This window comes from Leucopleurus acutus (genome assembly GCF_964270905.1).
Source record: "Leucopleurus acutus genome assembly, chromosome: 13".
Taxonomy (NCBI): domain Eukaryota; kingdom Metazoa; phylum Chordata; class Mammalia; order Artiodactyla; family Delphinidae; genus Leucopleurus; species Leucopleurus acutus.
Window position 1 is genome coordinate 70,225,410 of NC_139155.1, and position 15,914 is coordinate 70,241,323.

General features: G+C 48.5%; 1 pseudogene across 1 annotated transcript; it reads right to left on the reverse strand.

The window, feature by feature from the left end:
* Positions 1 to 633: 633 nt before the first annotated feature.
* On the reverse strand, positions 634 to 1,267 carry LOC309970481 (lactoylglutathione lyase-like; annotated as a pseudogene). Its single transcript has one exon. The product of its transcript is annotated as a lactoylglutathione lyase-like (transcript).
* Positions 1,268 to 15,914: the final 14,647 nt, after the last annotated feature.

A 15,914-nucleotide genomic window follows, 5' to 3' on the forward strand; every position in this document is an offset into this window, starting at 1 on the left:
TTGTTTGTTTCGTTTTTGGAAATATACATGAAGCTTCACTTCCGTTTGGGGTTCTTTACTTCCCATTCTGAAAAGTTACTTCTGAGGAACTGAAACCCCAGAAGGCAACCACAACAAAAACATATTAAGTGTTGGTTTTTTTTTTTTTGCAAATGATGATTCAAAGGCAGACTTGTAGACTTGTATCTCTTCAGGAGATAGAAGGCAAAGGCAGCCCCTGAAGGGAATTGTTCTAATTATTGCCAAAAAAGTAAAGTTATACAACTACATTCAAGGACATAAGACAAAGCACTACTTTAAAACTAGAATGGCTGAACAGTTAGGTGAAAAACATAGCTGAAATAGGAAAGGGAAATGGACTTAAGAATAATTTGAATTGAGACAATAAACCATCAGTCCTAGATGCTCCTGTTAACTGAATATCTTTTCTTTTTTGCGGTACCCGGGCCTCTCACTGTTGTGGCCTCTCTCGTTGCGGAGCACAGGCTCCGGACGCGCAGGCTCAGCGGCCATGGCTCACGGGCCCAGCCGCTCCGCGGCATGTGGGATCTTCCCGGACCGGAGCACGAACCCGTGCCCCCTGCGTCGGCAGGCGGACTCTCAACCACTGCACCACCAGGGAAGCCCTTAACTGAATATCTTGAATCACATTGTTTCCTTTTTCACCTTCCACAATGTCTTCACTGAAATCTCAAAGCAGCATTCTCACAGAACTAAATAAAATTATCATTTTGTTAGGATTCAAAATTTCAATCCAGTAGCCATCAGGATCTTGATAAATGCCAGGCCTTTCATTTTACCATCATCAGGTTTCTTCACAAATTTGACTCCCAGTTCTTCACATCCTATACAAGCACTGTGAACATCAGGTACAGCAATTCCAATGTGACCAAATCCCCGAGGGTCTGAATTGCCCCTGTGGTAACTCTGCATCTCATCCTCTTCAGTGCCCCAGTTGTGTGTCAGTTCAAGCATAGCTTTTCTGGAGAATGGCCCATGCTACTCTTTCATCTTTACCTTTTGGGATGTCATTTTTATCCTCAGAAGCCAAGGAACAGAGTGAAAATTTCATAGTGGGAAAATCTAAGTTTTGGAGTAGTGTCATTCCAAGAATTCTAGGATGAAAATCCAGTGACTACTTAGGATCCTTAATCAGCAGCATGGTCTGCTGCAAGAGAAGATCCTTGGTGCTGGGGTCCGGGTAGGTGCCGCAGACAAGGGCGGCCTCGTCGGTGAGTCTGCTGGACGTGGGCTGCAGCTCTGCCATGGCTGCACTGCTGTATCGCGGACGACGGTCCCCGGGAACGCAGCAGCCACCCACACTCTGCAGGCCGTGAAGCTCCCTTTTCAGAAATCCTTTTAGGTTTATAGAAGAGCTGCAAAGATAAAACAGAGCGTTCTGGTGTATCCTTCACCCAGCACCCCCCAGTGTTAATATCGTACACGACCATGGTACACTGATCAAAACTAAGAACCTGACATCGGTGCTGTACTATTAATTATACTACAGATTTTATTTGGATTTCACCCGGTTTTTCACTAAAGCGGATCCACCCCAAGAAAGCACGTTGCATTTAGTGGTCACGTCTCCTAACTCTCCTCCAGTCTGTGACAGTTTCTCACCTTCCCTTGTTTTCGTGATCTTAACACTTTTGAAGGATCCTACGCAGTTATTTTAAATGTAATGAATCTAGGGGGTTCCCTTGTGGCCTAGTGGTTAGGATTCAGCGCTGTCACTGCCGCAGCCCAGGTTCGACCCCTGGTCGGGGAACTGAGGTCCTGCAAGCCGCGTGGCGTGGCCCAGAAAACAAAATTTAGTGAAGCTACATGTCTTGGTGTCCCTGAAGGTCACCAGAACACCTTGACGCTCCACGTTTAGAGCTGCTGGTGCAGGGAGAAGGCACTGAGGACTTACGACATTGCTGTCACGGACACGGGAAGGCTAGAAATTCAGATCTCCACCGTCGATGTGTGACACTGGACCAGTAGCAGTCCCTCTCTGGGCTTCAGACTCCCCTTCATGACACTAAAGCAGTGAAACCATATTGGCATGTCTGAAATTGTGTAGTCAAAGCAGTCACAGACTCTAAGACCTCGTAGAGATCCCAATGTACGTCAGCATACTAGAGGCACTGAAAAGTCCTGCAGCAAAGAGACCCGCTTTAACGTAGTTTCACCCCGAATTGGTGAAACTATGTATTTGACTGGAGGAGTAAAATGGTTCCCTTCCACCTATTCACCTGCAGAGAAGACCCTTTGGGACATATGGACTTGGCGATACAAAAGACCCGTGAATGGAGCTTCAGTTTGTTGGGGATACAGGAGCAAGCACACTGCCCAGAAAAGGTTGGCCGTGAAGCCGGAGCTGGGGGAAAGTTTGGAAGGAGGGACACAGAGGGTAAGGCTGAGCAAAGAAGAGGAGGCAGACTTCCCCTTGGCGTCCCATCCCTTCAGAGCCAGCCCAGACCCTGGGCATTGAAGGATCCACGTAGAGATGTATATGGCGCCTCCTAGGAACAGAACTTAGAAACATCCGTTAAAATTGGCAATGCCCTTGGCATTGAACTCAGTGATGACACGTCCCAATCCATCCACACCCGAGAACAGAGGTGTTTGTGCAGGCTAATCTCTGCCTCATTGGTTGAGGCTGAAAAAGAAGGGAAAAGTGTAAGTGTGTATGTATGCATGTGTGTGCGTACACCACGTATTACACAGCCCAACTCAAGAAGGATAGTGTGACCCTGGGAATGGTGTTTGTTTCCAGATGGAGGAACTGAGTAATCTGGAGACAAAAGTGGGAGAAACTGACTTTTCACTGGCTACCCCTCTGCACCTTGAGTTTTATACCTATGCTGTATCACTTATTTAGTGAATTAAAATAATAGTTTCTAAAAGAATGAACACATTTTGATTTATCCATACTGTGGAATGCTGTGCTATATGCAGTTGTTTAAAAAAAAAAGAAAGGAAAGAATGAGGAAACTGTTTATGTACTAAAATGGAAATATCTCCAAAATACATATATATAGTGTATCACTCTTGAGTAAAAAAGAGGGGTAAAGTAAGAATATAAATATACTCTGGATATATATATATGGAAAGATATAAAAAACTAAGAATCATAGTTATTCGTGGGGGAGGGGTTACATAGACATGGGAAGGAGAGTTCTCACTGTCTTCCTTCAAATATATTTATATATTTTACACATAAATACGTTTAATATATTTTATTATATATTTTAACAGTGGATATATTACTTCTTCAAAATTAAATAAATAAATGTGAACACAGGACGTCTATGTGGACTGAGGTGTAACAATTTTCCAGATACATTGTTAAATGAAAAAGAAGTGGGAACTCTGCTCAATATTATGTAACAACCTAAATGAGAAAAGAATTTGAAAAAGAATAGATACATGTATATGTATAACAGAATCATTTTGCTGTACACCTGAAAACTATCACATTATTAATCAACCATACTCCAATATAAAATAAAAAGTAGAAAAAAAAAAAAGAATTACTTGGCAGGTGGCTTGTTAGAAAGGCAGATTTTGAGCCCACCCCCTGAGATGCTGCTTCAGAGGGGCCTGCATTTTTTTTTTTTTTTTTTTTTTTTTTTTTTTTTTTGGAGCGGCATGTGGGATCTTCCCGGACCGGGGCATGAACCCGTGTCCCCTGCATCGGCAGGCGGACTCCCAACCACTGCACCACCAGGGAAGCCCGGGCCTGCATTTTTAATGAGCCCACCTAGCCTCAGAGATTGAGAGGCAGTGGGGGAACCTCATTTTAAGACACAATGGCCTGGTTAGAAAAAAAATCCACATGAGGAAACAAAAGTCAGAGCGCTGGGTGCCGGGCTGGAAGGTGGTCCAGGGTCCAGCGGGACACGAGACAAGCAAGGTCGGCTGAACCTGGGAGTCTTCGCGGAGCAGGTGACACTGGCACTGGGCAGGAATTTCCAAGGTGAGCCTGAGGAGCAGTTTGCCCCCATAAAGGGTTCCGTTTTCTCCACACCCCCTCCAGCATTTCACATACAAGTTTTTTGTTTGTTTGTTTTTTGTTTGTTTTGCGGTACACGGGCCTCTCACTGTTGTGGCCTCTCCCGTTGCGGAGCACAGGCTCCGGACGCGCAGGCTCAGCGACCATGGCTCACGGGCCCAGCCGCTCCGCGGCATGTGGGATCTTCCCGGACCGGGGCACGAACCCGTGTCCCCTGCATCGGCAGGTGGACTCTCAACCAATGCGCCACCAGGGAAGCCCACACATACAAGTTTTAAGAGTGTCATAGAGACAGGGGCTGGTGGTACCCACACCACACTCTGCACTGGTTACCCTAGAATGTGAGATTCGAGTGGGGCAAAAAGAGCCTTCACTTTCTATTATTTGAAACCTCTTTTAAACAACAAGCATGCATTCTGTTATAATTAAGAGATAAGAAACAATAAAAATAGATAAGTTAGTTGGGGGATGAGGGTGGGGGGAGCTCCATATGGACTACAGTGGAGGAGAAAGGAGCTGCATGCACGTGACTGTGCTTCAGAACTCGCGCCCATAAAGCAAGAAGACAGGACCCAAAGCAGCTGCAGCACATCCCACTGCTAAATCTGTCCACCTTCCTCCCTCCTGCAAGACACAGGTGACCAGACTCAGGAATTACATCCAGGATGTTCAAATTTGTGACCACAAACCCCAATCACTCAGGGTACCAGGAAATTCGGCCAGTGCCACTGTTTATCAAGCATCTCAGACAGAGGAGGGTCAGGAAAGGGAGGAGACATGAGGACTGCAGCCCTGGCCTCCAGGCCCAGAAGTGGGTTCACCCAGCAGGGTCTGAACCACTGATCTCCATGGAAGGATGTTGGGGGAAGCGGTATTTCTCCAAGTACATTTGCAAAGGACTTTGGTTAACCGAGGGCTTTGAAACCATCCTCTGTGAGATCCTCTCTGCAGCCCCCAATGAAGACCCTCAGTGGGCAGACCAAGAAATGGGTTCTTGGAAAAGAAGGAAAAGACTCGCCAAGGTCACAGCTGGAAAGTAGAAGAGGCTGCATTCAAATTCCAGTCTGTCCACCCCAAAGCCGTGCCATTGACACCACATAGAAGCAGAGATGGGATCCACCAGACCATGGAGAACCCATTCATTTATTCAGCACAAACGGAACCAGTTATTTTGCGACGTGCCAGGCCCTGACTCCAAGAGCACAAAGATTCCTTCGCTATTTAACATAATTTACTTAATGCCCCGTCTGCTCCAGGAACTGGGCAAGGCGCTGGGGCTACAAAGGAAGACAAACAGGAGTGGTCCCTGCTCTCAGGACCTCTGCAAGGGGAGACAGTTGCTTATCCAATCATGAAAGCAATGACTAGTCTAGGAAGGAGGGATCCTCAGAGCTGATAATGAGAATTTGACCTAATCCCTGGAGAAGTGAAGCTTGTGCTGAAATCTGAAGGATGAGTGGGCATGATCAAGGGAGGAGGGAAAGGAAGGGCAACCATTCAAAGAGAATGGCATGTGTCAAGGCCCTGTGGTAGGAAGCATAAAGGACCCGAAGGTGATCCTCGTGGCTGGAACAGAGGGAAAGGGCCGTGCGAGGTCATACAGAAGAGGGGGACAATGCAAACCCATGCAGGGATCTGAGGTCAGAGTAAGGATTTGATCTTCAAAGAGTTGGGAAGCGATGGGAAGTCTTCACAGAGTTCTGAGCAGGAACTGACGTGATCAGTTTGTACCCTCAAGGTGGTGGGACATGCCAATGAGAGTAAAAGACATGTAACAGGCAATCACAGCCAAATAGAGATATGGATGGTAGGGTAATCCAGGTAGCTGGGCAGTCGCCTGATGTAATCTGAGGGGTCAGAGGCTACTGGAGGAGGTGATGCCCTGAATGGGACATTTCTTAAATCTATCACAGAATCCCAGTTTTGAAAGTTTCAAACCAACTGCTTCTAACAGGGATACAGGCCCATTTCAGAGATGAGGCCCAAGTACTCCAGGTGACTTTGGCAAAGCCACAGAGCTCCATGGTGGCAGACCACAGACCAAAAGCCCTCGGGGGCTCCCAGGCTCTCCTGGCTGGATTAACTTCCTAATTTGTCCGTAAGCCTCGGCAAACTCCATGATGTCACCGAGACCTGATGCAGGCAGAATTCTGGGCTGACCCCAGGGTCTGAGTCGCTAACCCACAAGGTGGGAGGTGAGACAGGAGCTGTACACCCACACTCCTCCCCAGAGAACCCCTTCCTCTTAGCTGGAGAGCTCCCCACAAAGCTGGCTGAGCAGTGCCCCAGGGAGGCATTTAGGTGAGAGGACCCCAAGAGCAGTGCCCCAGGGAGACATTTAGGTGAGAGGACCCCAAGGAACCTTCACAGTAAATTTCAATGAAGGCTGAGGCTGATGGGAGAAGGGATTATTGGCTCTGCTCTCTGGAGGGAAGTTGATGGAGATTAGTGAGCGAGAGGGCAGCTCAAGGAAAGGGACATTTCTACCCCTTTCCTATTAAGCAGAGGACACTCCTGCTGCCTGTGGATCCAGGCAGAGCCCTACTGGGAGCAGTGATAATAGCTCCATAAAAATAAATCTATATAGGGCTTCCCTGGTGGTGCAGTGGTTGAGAATCCACCTGCCAATGCAGGGGACGTGGGTTCGAGCTCTGGTCCGGGAAGATCCCACATGCCGCAGAGCAACTAAGCCTGTGTGCCACAACTACTGAGCCTGTGCTCTAGAGCCCTCGAGCCACAACTACTGAGCCCGCATGCCACAACTACTGAAGCCTGTATGCCCTAGAGCTCTTGCTCCACAATGAGAAGCCACCGCAATGAGAAGCCCGCGCACTGCAGCAAAGAGCAGCCCCCGCTCGCCACAACTAGAGAAAGCCTGCATGCAGCAACGAAGACCCAACGCAGCCAAAAAAACAAACAAACAAAACCTATATAAAGAACTCTTACAATTCAACCACTAAAAGACAAACAACCCAAGTTTTAAAAAATGAGCAAAGGAGCTGAACAGAGATTTCTCCAAAGAAGATACGCAAGTGACCCAAAGCACATGAAACGGTGCTCAGCATCAGCAGTCATCAGGGTAACGCAAATCAAAGGCATGGGAAGATCCCACTTTGCACCCACATGGATGGCTAGGATCAAAAATATGGATAATAATAAGTGTTGACAAGGATGTGGAGAAATTGGAACACTCATACACTGCTGGTGGGGATGTAAAATGGTGTAGCCACTGTGGAAAGCAGTCTGGCACAAGTTAAACATACAGTAACCGTATGACCCAACAATTCAACTGCTATTTGTATAGGTGTATACCCAAAAGAACTGAGATCAGGTGTTCCAAAAGACGCTTGTAAACCAATGTTCATAACAGCATTATTCATTATTCACGATGGCCAAAAGGTAGAAACAACCCAAATATCCATCAATGGATGAATGGATAAGCAAAATGTGGTATGTCCATACAGTGGAATATTATTCAGCTGTAAAAAAGGAATGAAAGTCATGATGCATGCTACAACGTGGATGAACATTATGCTGAATGAAAAAATCCAGATACGTATTACGTGATTCCCTTTATATGAGGTGCCCAGAATAGGTAAATTCACAGAGACAGAAAGCTGGTTAGTTGGTTGCCAAGGGCTGGGAGGAGGAGAGAATGGGGAGTGTTTGCTAATGGGTAACGGGTAGTGGGTACAGGATTTCTTTTGGGGACGATGAAAATGTTCTGGAGCTAGATAATGGTCATGGTTTCACAACACTGAGAATGTACTAAATGCCACTGAATTGCACCCTTTAAAATGGTAAGTTTTATGTAATGTGTATTCTACTGCATTTTTTTAATTTAGGAAAAAATTAAGGTAATAAATCAGATCTTAGTATTCCCCTGACCAAAACTCTCCAGTGACTCCTTGTCACATTCAGAATAAAATCCAAAAGCCTTGCTCTGACCTGCAAGGCCCACGTGATTTGACCCCCTCCCCACAACCCTTTCAACCTCTTTTCTTACCCTCCTTTCTTGCTGCTCTTTAAACCCACCAAGCAAGGTCCTGCCTCAGGGCCTTTGCTCTTGCTGTTTCCCTCTGGCAGACCAGATCTCCACTTGGCTGGCTCCATCCACTTCATATAAGCTGTGGCAGACAGATGCTAAGGTGACCCCCAGTTATCCCCACCTCCCAGTGCTTACCCCCCCATATAATCTCCTCCCCTTGCATGTGGTCAGGACTTGTGACTTCCTTCTAACCAATAGAATACAGTAAAGAGGATGGGAAATGTCCCCATCATGTTCATAATGACATTATGTAGGACTGTAATGCCCATCTTTACAGCAGAGTCTCCCTGCTGGCTTCCATGAAGCAAACAGCCATGCTGGGGAGGCCCATGGGACAAGGAATTGACGGTGGCCAACAGCCAACAACCAGCTAAGGCACTGGGGGCACCTTCCATCTGACAACCAGCAAGAACCTGAGGCCCTCCGTCCTACAGCCCACAAGGCACTGTATTCTGCCAACAACCATGTGTGCTTGGACGCGGATCCTTCAGCTTCAACATTAGCAATCCGACTAAGTTGTCTTCACTTTCAGCTGTGATCATGTATTGCTTTTCCATGTGTACCTGTAAGAGTTTTCTGTCATGTCTGAAAAGTAAAGGCTTTAAGGAAGAAAAAAATAAGAGAGACCACAATGAGACCTCAAATGAGACCACAGCCCCAGCGAACACCTTGATGGTAGCTTTCAGATGAGATCCTGGAGCAGGGCACCCAGCAAAGCTGTGCCTGGACCCCTGACCAACAGAAACTGTGCAATAATAAATGTATGTTATTTTAAGTTTGTAGTGATTTGTTACACAGCTTTGATAACTAATACTCGGGCTTCTGTTTAAATGTCACCTCCTCAGAGAGGCCATCCTTGACTGTCCCTTCTATGATGGTTAATTTATGTGTCAACTTGAGTGGGTCACGGGGTTGCTCACTTATTTGGTTAAACATTATTTATTTCTCTCCGTGTGTGTGTGTGTGTGTGTGTGTGTGTGTGTGTGTGTGTGTGTGTGTGTGTGAAGGTGTTTCCAGGTGAAATTAGCATTTGAATCAGTAGCCTGAGTAATGCAGAGCACCCTCCCCAATGCAGGTAGGCATCATCTAATTCATTGAGGGCCTGCATAGAACAAAAAGGGCAGAGGAAGGGAGAATTTTCTCCCACTGTACGACTGTTGAACTGGGACCCTAGTCTTCTCCTGCCCCCCAGAAGACTTACACCATCTCCTGTAAGTCCTGGACTTATATCATCATTGCCCCTGGTTCTCAGATCTTCAGACTCAGACTGGAATTTATACCATGGGCTCTCCAGTTCTCAGGCCTTTGGACTTGGACTAGAACTTATAGCACCAGTTCTGGTTCTCAAGCTGGAACTACACCATCAACTTTCCTGGGTCTCCGACTTGCAGACAGCACATCATGGGACTTCACGTGAGCCAATTCCTTATAATAATCTTATAGATCCTATTGGTTCTATTTCCCCAGAGAACCCTGATCAATACACCTTCTAAAATAGAACCTCCCCCACCATTAATTTCCAGTCTGTTCCCCTGATTATTTTTCTTCTGTGATTTTTTTTTTTTTTTTTTTGGCCACACTGCATGGCTTACAGGATCTTAGCTCCCCGATCAGGGACCAAACTTGGGCCCCGGCAGTGAAAGTGCTGAGTCCTAACCACTGGACTACCAGGGAATTCCCTGATTTTTTTTTTTCTCTGTAGCCCTTACCACAACCTGACTCATTATTTGTTTATGAAAATACAATATACTCCGTGGGAGCAAGGACCTAGTCTGTCCTGGTCCCCTCTGCATCCCCAGTGCCTCTCATGGAACTTGGCACATAGCAGACATCCAATAAATGAGGAATGAGTGACTATCCATCTTTTTACAGTGTTTACTAAGTGCATGTGCCTTGGTTGCCCTCACAATGACTCAGCGAGCTGGTATCATTCCCATTTTGCAGATGAGGAAACTGAGGCTCAATCGTAAAGAATGACATGTCCAAGATCACAGAATTGGTAAGTGGCAGAAATAAGACTTAAATTCAGGCAGCCCGACCCCAAAGCCATGTACTTAAGCACCATGCAGGGAGCCTAAGGGGGTCAGTAGCAACCTTCCTCCCATTTTCTTCCTTCTGGAAAAGGGGATGCTGTTATCCATCCTAGAGCACTAAGATGAGGGACTCTCCTAGGCCCTTCCCCTGGCCCTGCTGTTTATGGGCAGGAGCAGGTACAGATCTTCAGAAGCCCTAAGCTCAGAAAAGATTACGGATCCCCATGTGATCCCCTACGTAAATCGAAATTAAAACAATGTAAACCATAAAACACAAAATGTGTGCACATGCGGAGGTTAAATGAACTCCTTTCTAGATTTCCTGGTTCCATTGGTTGAAGTTATTTTTAATCCCTTTTGTGTCCTGATCTTTCTGACACCCTAAGCCCATGCTTAGGTCTCCATGGACCAGCTGTGCCCCTCAACCAGAGGTCCAGCTTCTGCTAGGTAGCCCTCCCCCACAGCCATCCCTCTCTCCCAGCTCTATAACCACCCCCTTTCCTCATCTATTCATGACTAGGGATGGTCAGCAAGTCCCTCCATGACTATCCCCAGGGAACCCACAAAGCCTGGTAGTTTCTGATCTCCTGCCTCTTGGTGGCAGAATACAAAGATGCCCCCCATGGTTCCTGCTTCCTGGTGAACACACCCTATATAATCCCCTCCCCTTGAGTGGGGACTGGACTTGTGAATAGGATGAGATTTCACACTGTAACTCAGTGACTAGCCCATTGACTTTGAGTTCATCAAAAGAAAGATTATCCCAGGTGGGCCTGGCCTAATCAGGTGATCCTTTAAAAAAATCAAAGAGATTGGAAGTCTGAGACAGTGTCTCCTGCTGGCCTCAAAGGAGCAAACATCCATGCCATGAGCTGCCTATGGAGAGGGACACAGGACAAGGGTCTGAGAGTGGTCTCTAGGAGCCAAGAGCAGTCCCTTGGCAAGCAGCTAGCAAGAAAATAGGGACTTCAGTCCTACAACTACAAGGAACTGAATTCTGCTGACACCCTGAATGAACCTGAAAGAGATCCCTGAGCCTCAGATGAGACCACAGCCCCAACGACATTTGATTTCAACTTTGGGAGACCCTGAGCAGAAAATCTAAGTACACAATGTCTGAACTAGTGACTTACAGAACTGTGAGCTAACAGACGGATGCAATTTAAAGCCACGATGTTTGGGGCTATTTCTTAATGCAGCGATAGAAAACGAATACACTACCCTGACCTCTGTAAACGGTACCTTTATTAAACTAGGCTAATTTGAATGTACCATCTGTGGGGTACGTTTCTGTGGGGCTTTGAAGGGTTCATTATTTAATTTCTCTGGGCCTCGGTTTCCTCACCTGTAATAGGAGATAACGGTAACAAAGCTATGGCAAGGATGCAATGAAGCAGCGCATGTATGGCTGTTCTCTTGCTCTCTGTACGTCCCCTGATCGGCCAGCCCCTGCTTCACCTGCACCTGCTCACGGGACTGTACCTGCCCCCAGCCCCCAGCAAGTGATTGTCCTAATCCTTAGCCCAGAGCGGCTCCACCTGCTAGTTTATTAAAGGGAAACACCTGGCCTCGTGATGCTCATTAACCTGAGGGCCGGGAGGGGCGTGCCCAAGCTTCTGGTTTCCCGGGTAACTGATGAGCCCACGTGATGGCGGTTCCCCGTATAAATGGCAGCCCCCACCACCACCATCACCCGGGGTAAAGAGTGCCGCCATGTTCTGCTCGCTGCCTGCTGCGCGTGGCGGGGTGTCGCCTCAGGACCCTTTGCTTCGGACGTGTAAGGTCCCGTGTCCAGTGACCGTTGATGTACCAGGCTCAAGACTGGGCAATTACAAGGCTCACAGGCCCGCGGGTGCAGCCCAACAGTTGGCCGGCCAACCAGGAGGCCGAGGAAACTCCCGTGAGCGCCGAGCTGTCGGGAACGGAAAGTTGCGGGGGGTGATCCCGAGGCGGCCGTCCACTAGCACGCGGGGCCCTGTGGCGGCTGGCCACCACCAGAGCCGCCTTCCTCTTCCTTACATTGAGGATGCCCTGTTCAACTCAGAGTCTCTTTCCAGTTTAGAAGTAGCAGCTCCACCCTCGGGGTTCATCTGACTGCACGGGGATGGCTGGTATGAATACGGAGGAAACACAAGGACCTGGATTATCCATCAGATACTCGGGTGTTATCTGGACGGGTAAGACAAGCCTACCCCGAAACAGCACCCCTACGCAATTACAGACACAGGCTTTAGGGATATTAACTCAGGGACAGCCTTGTGAATTGGACGCGGCCAGTTACCCAGAGGGGTTTGGTTAGGGACTGTGGCAATGGCAAAATAATAAGAGAACCCTTGGGTTTCTGGGCCCAGCTATGGGAGGGGGCAGAGCAACGATATAGGGGGATAGGACCACAGCTACAGGCCGTCTACAACGCGTTACCACAGGTGGGAGCTGACCCAAGTCATCGAGCATCACAACCACTATTCAGGGTCTAGAACAGCCATGCGTGACCTACAGGACCCCCGTGGACATGGATAGCCACCAAGGACCGTGAAGCCCAGGGATGGGCTGATAAAAATGCCATACACTCGCTTTTCCACCTGCCTTGCTACCCCACCACTGCGGAGCTATGACGGGACCACTTGAACGATTGAGAGGGGAGCTCGCTCTCAACACGTGGACCAGGAGGCTGACTTGAGCCCTGCGAAATATCCCTGAGCGCCCCGGAGCATCGTCCCGGCGCCTACGCCGTGTTAACCTAGAGGCAACTAGTCAACACTAGCTCAGCTGTTGACACCGAGGGACCAAAGGACCGTTGCCAAGCACCTGTCAGGACAGCATCTCACTTTTGGCCTTGCCGCAGGGTCTACCCCCGGGGAACAGTTATAAAGTGGCCTGGGACTGGCAGGTAAGTCCCGGTGGTTTGTGTCTGCCGCTTCGTGGGGAACAGCATTAGAAAGGGGCTTACAGATTTCCCCTGTCTTCTCCCCGACCCCGCCTAAGGCCGCTAAGGTAGTTAACCTGGGCCCCTCCTGGAGAAAGGCGCCATTATATTAACCCGGTGGCCTGTTGTTTAACCTCTTCAGTATTCAGCGCCGGCTGTGGGGACCGAGGGTGGACGGGGGTGTGGCCTGCAGGCAGGTGGGTTGTCTCAGTGCCGTGACTGTTTGTATTTTGCTCGATGGTCGTGATATTCCCTGTCTTGCGCCTGTTGAAGCTTACGTTTCGACCCTAGTCTGAGTGGAGGGAATCTGTTCTCAGACTGGGCGGCAGTGGTGGCCTCACTGCGAGATGAGTCTGATTGCCGTTGTGGTCCTCCGCTGGACTTACATGAAAAGCTGACCCGACAAGCACCTGGCTTCCTTGTGATGCTCCTTAGCTGCTGGTGTCTAGATTGCATTTGTGGTGTTTGGTTGCAGCGCGCCCCGGCCTGACCCCAGGGATATCGGGGAAGTGGGGTGGACCAGGATTGCAAGGGTCGTGTGGGGTCTGTAGGGGTGGCGTGTATGGTCAGGCCCCTCAAGATGGATGTTCTCTTGCTCTGTGTCCGTCGCCTGCTCGACCAGCCCCTGCTTCACTCACATGACCACCCAGTCGTCTTCATTATAGGGCTTCCTTAGTCCCAGTTAACTGACCTGACGTCAATTCCCCCCTATAAATGGCAGCCTCCTTCTCCCCCAAGTAGCTGGAGAAGATGCCATGTCCTGCCTGCCGTTGGCTGCACGTGGTGACGTGTTGCTCCAAGACCTTTTTTGTAAGATCCCCCGTCCAACAAGTCATTTGACATCTCTCTCGCTGTCCTGGCTCTTTCTTCGGTCTCGAGGCTGGGTAACTACAAGCCTCACAGGCCTGCAGGTGCAACCCAATAGTGCATTTAAAGTGCCTTGCATATGCTAACCATTCCCTACTCGGAGGGAGAGATGGGTGGGCTGAGTGGACTTGACGCTGACCAGGCCCCCTTTCCGCAACACCCAGCAGAATCCTCTGGCTCTCCGGTGTCCTGCCCTGTCATTGCACCCTCAAAAGGCAAAGCCCCAAATGTGGGTGGTTCGGTCTCTCCCTAAGTTCCAGATGCCCAAGTGCCTTTGGGATGAATACACCACCTTTCACGGTCTAATTATTTTGGTTGAAGATTAGTGGGATCTTAGTGCTCCTGGGGCGTAAAGTGCCGTTGTGAATGCTTTATGCGTGCTGAATTTTACCTGATTTCCAACACGAGCTCCCTCCACAGAGAAGCCCATTTCAATAGCCTTGGCACCGCTCTCTTCAATCCCCTGGTGGCTTGAAAGCACAGGAAATGGAGCAACGGGAAACTTCTTGTCTTGACCGCTTCTCTCAGGAGGGCTCATACCTGGGAACCAGTTTGTTCAGAGGCAAATACCAGAGCAGTGGGAGAACACACCTCGGAGAATGAGGTGGGTGGCCAGCACCCAACACCCAACGCTGCCAGCTAACCAAAAGCGCTTTTACAGGCGTCCCAACTATGACCACCTGTAGGATGAAAATCAGATTCACCTCTGGGAAGATCAAGGGGAAGTCGTCATCCCTTTGCTCTAAATCTCTCCCCCAAAGATCAGTGTTGCCATTGATAGGAAGAGAGGAAGAGGAGAAGGGGGTCATGTCTCCTGTTCAGAGTTGATTTGGAGAGACATTAGTTTGCTCAGGCTCTGTTGGGGGGGATGTGTTTACCAGCCAGAGCTGGGACCCAACTCAGCTTCACCTGCTCGTTGCTCAAAAGTCAACGTTTAAGAGACAAGGATTGGTGGAAAACGATGCATCATTCAGGAAGCGGTGACCTTGGGAGATGCCAGACTAGCATCCCCCCAAACCAGCTCCCCATTGTCAATCGGGGGCAAGAGCTTTTAAAGGAAAGCTTCAGGGGTGTGCGGGCAGGGCTTACGTGCAGAACGGCACACTGGGCTCCGTCGATCATCTTGAAATCGGTCACATGGTGGTCTGGTCAGCGCCATCTTGATTGTCTTAAGAGCAGTTAATCTTCAGCTCCAGGGTCGGCTTGTTCCCATATCCTTGAGACCAGTTCCTGGAATTGTGCAAGTGGAGCAGTTTATGTCGTGGCTACAGTCTGGTCATCATGCGGTTAGCTTTTTCCCTCTGGAGGTGGTTTTATATCCATAAAACAACTCAGGAGTGGGCTTCAGACACTTATCTGTGTCCTTCAGGGAAAAACTGAAGATTCTGTGACTCTATTTCCCTAATTATTAACTGCTTGAACTTGCTCTTTTGGGACTCAGGTGAGGTCCGGGAGACTACAGCTTTTCTACTAATAAGAAAGGGGACTCAGAAGGGCTTTTGTACCTGGGAGGGCCCTGCAGGGTCCTTCTTGGTTTCACTGTAAGGCAGATACTATACTTACCCTTAGGGAGAGAACAGCCCAGTGGATTCAGTAAAAGGGTGGGATAGACATGAAAGGATCACTGGAGTTATGCGTATAGAATTATTAAGGAAAAATGTTGGTAGACTCTGAACAGTGGACCCAGTGGACCTCGTGCAAACAGGTGTTATGTATCCCTTTATATATTTTATTTATTTCAGGTTAAGTAACTTTAATCAACCGGGTGCAGTGAAATTGACAGGTGTATCTATTGAAGGACTTATCAGTGCCTTTAATATAAGAATATGCCCTGGGCTTCTCTAAATCTGGCTGATTGTCAGAGTCCTCTGGGAAGCATCTCAGAAGGACAAATGCACCACAGACCTATGGAATCAGAATCCCCCAGAAGTGAGGCTGAAGAAACCGCAGTGTTACAAGGCCTCCAGTTTGGTTGGTTGGTTGGTTGGTTTTTTTAATGGTCAGCCAAAATGATTTGGAGATTAGAATTTGGGACTG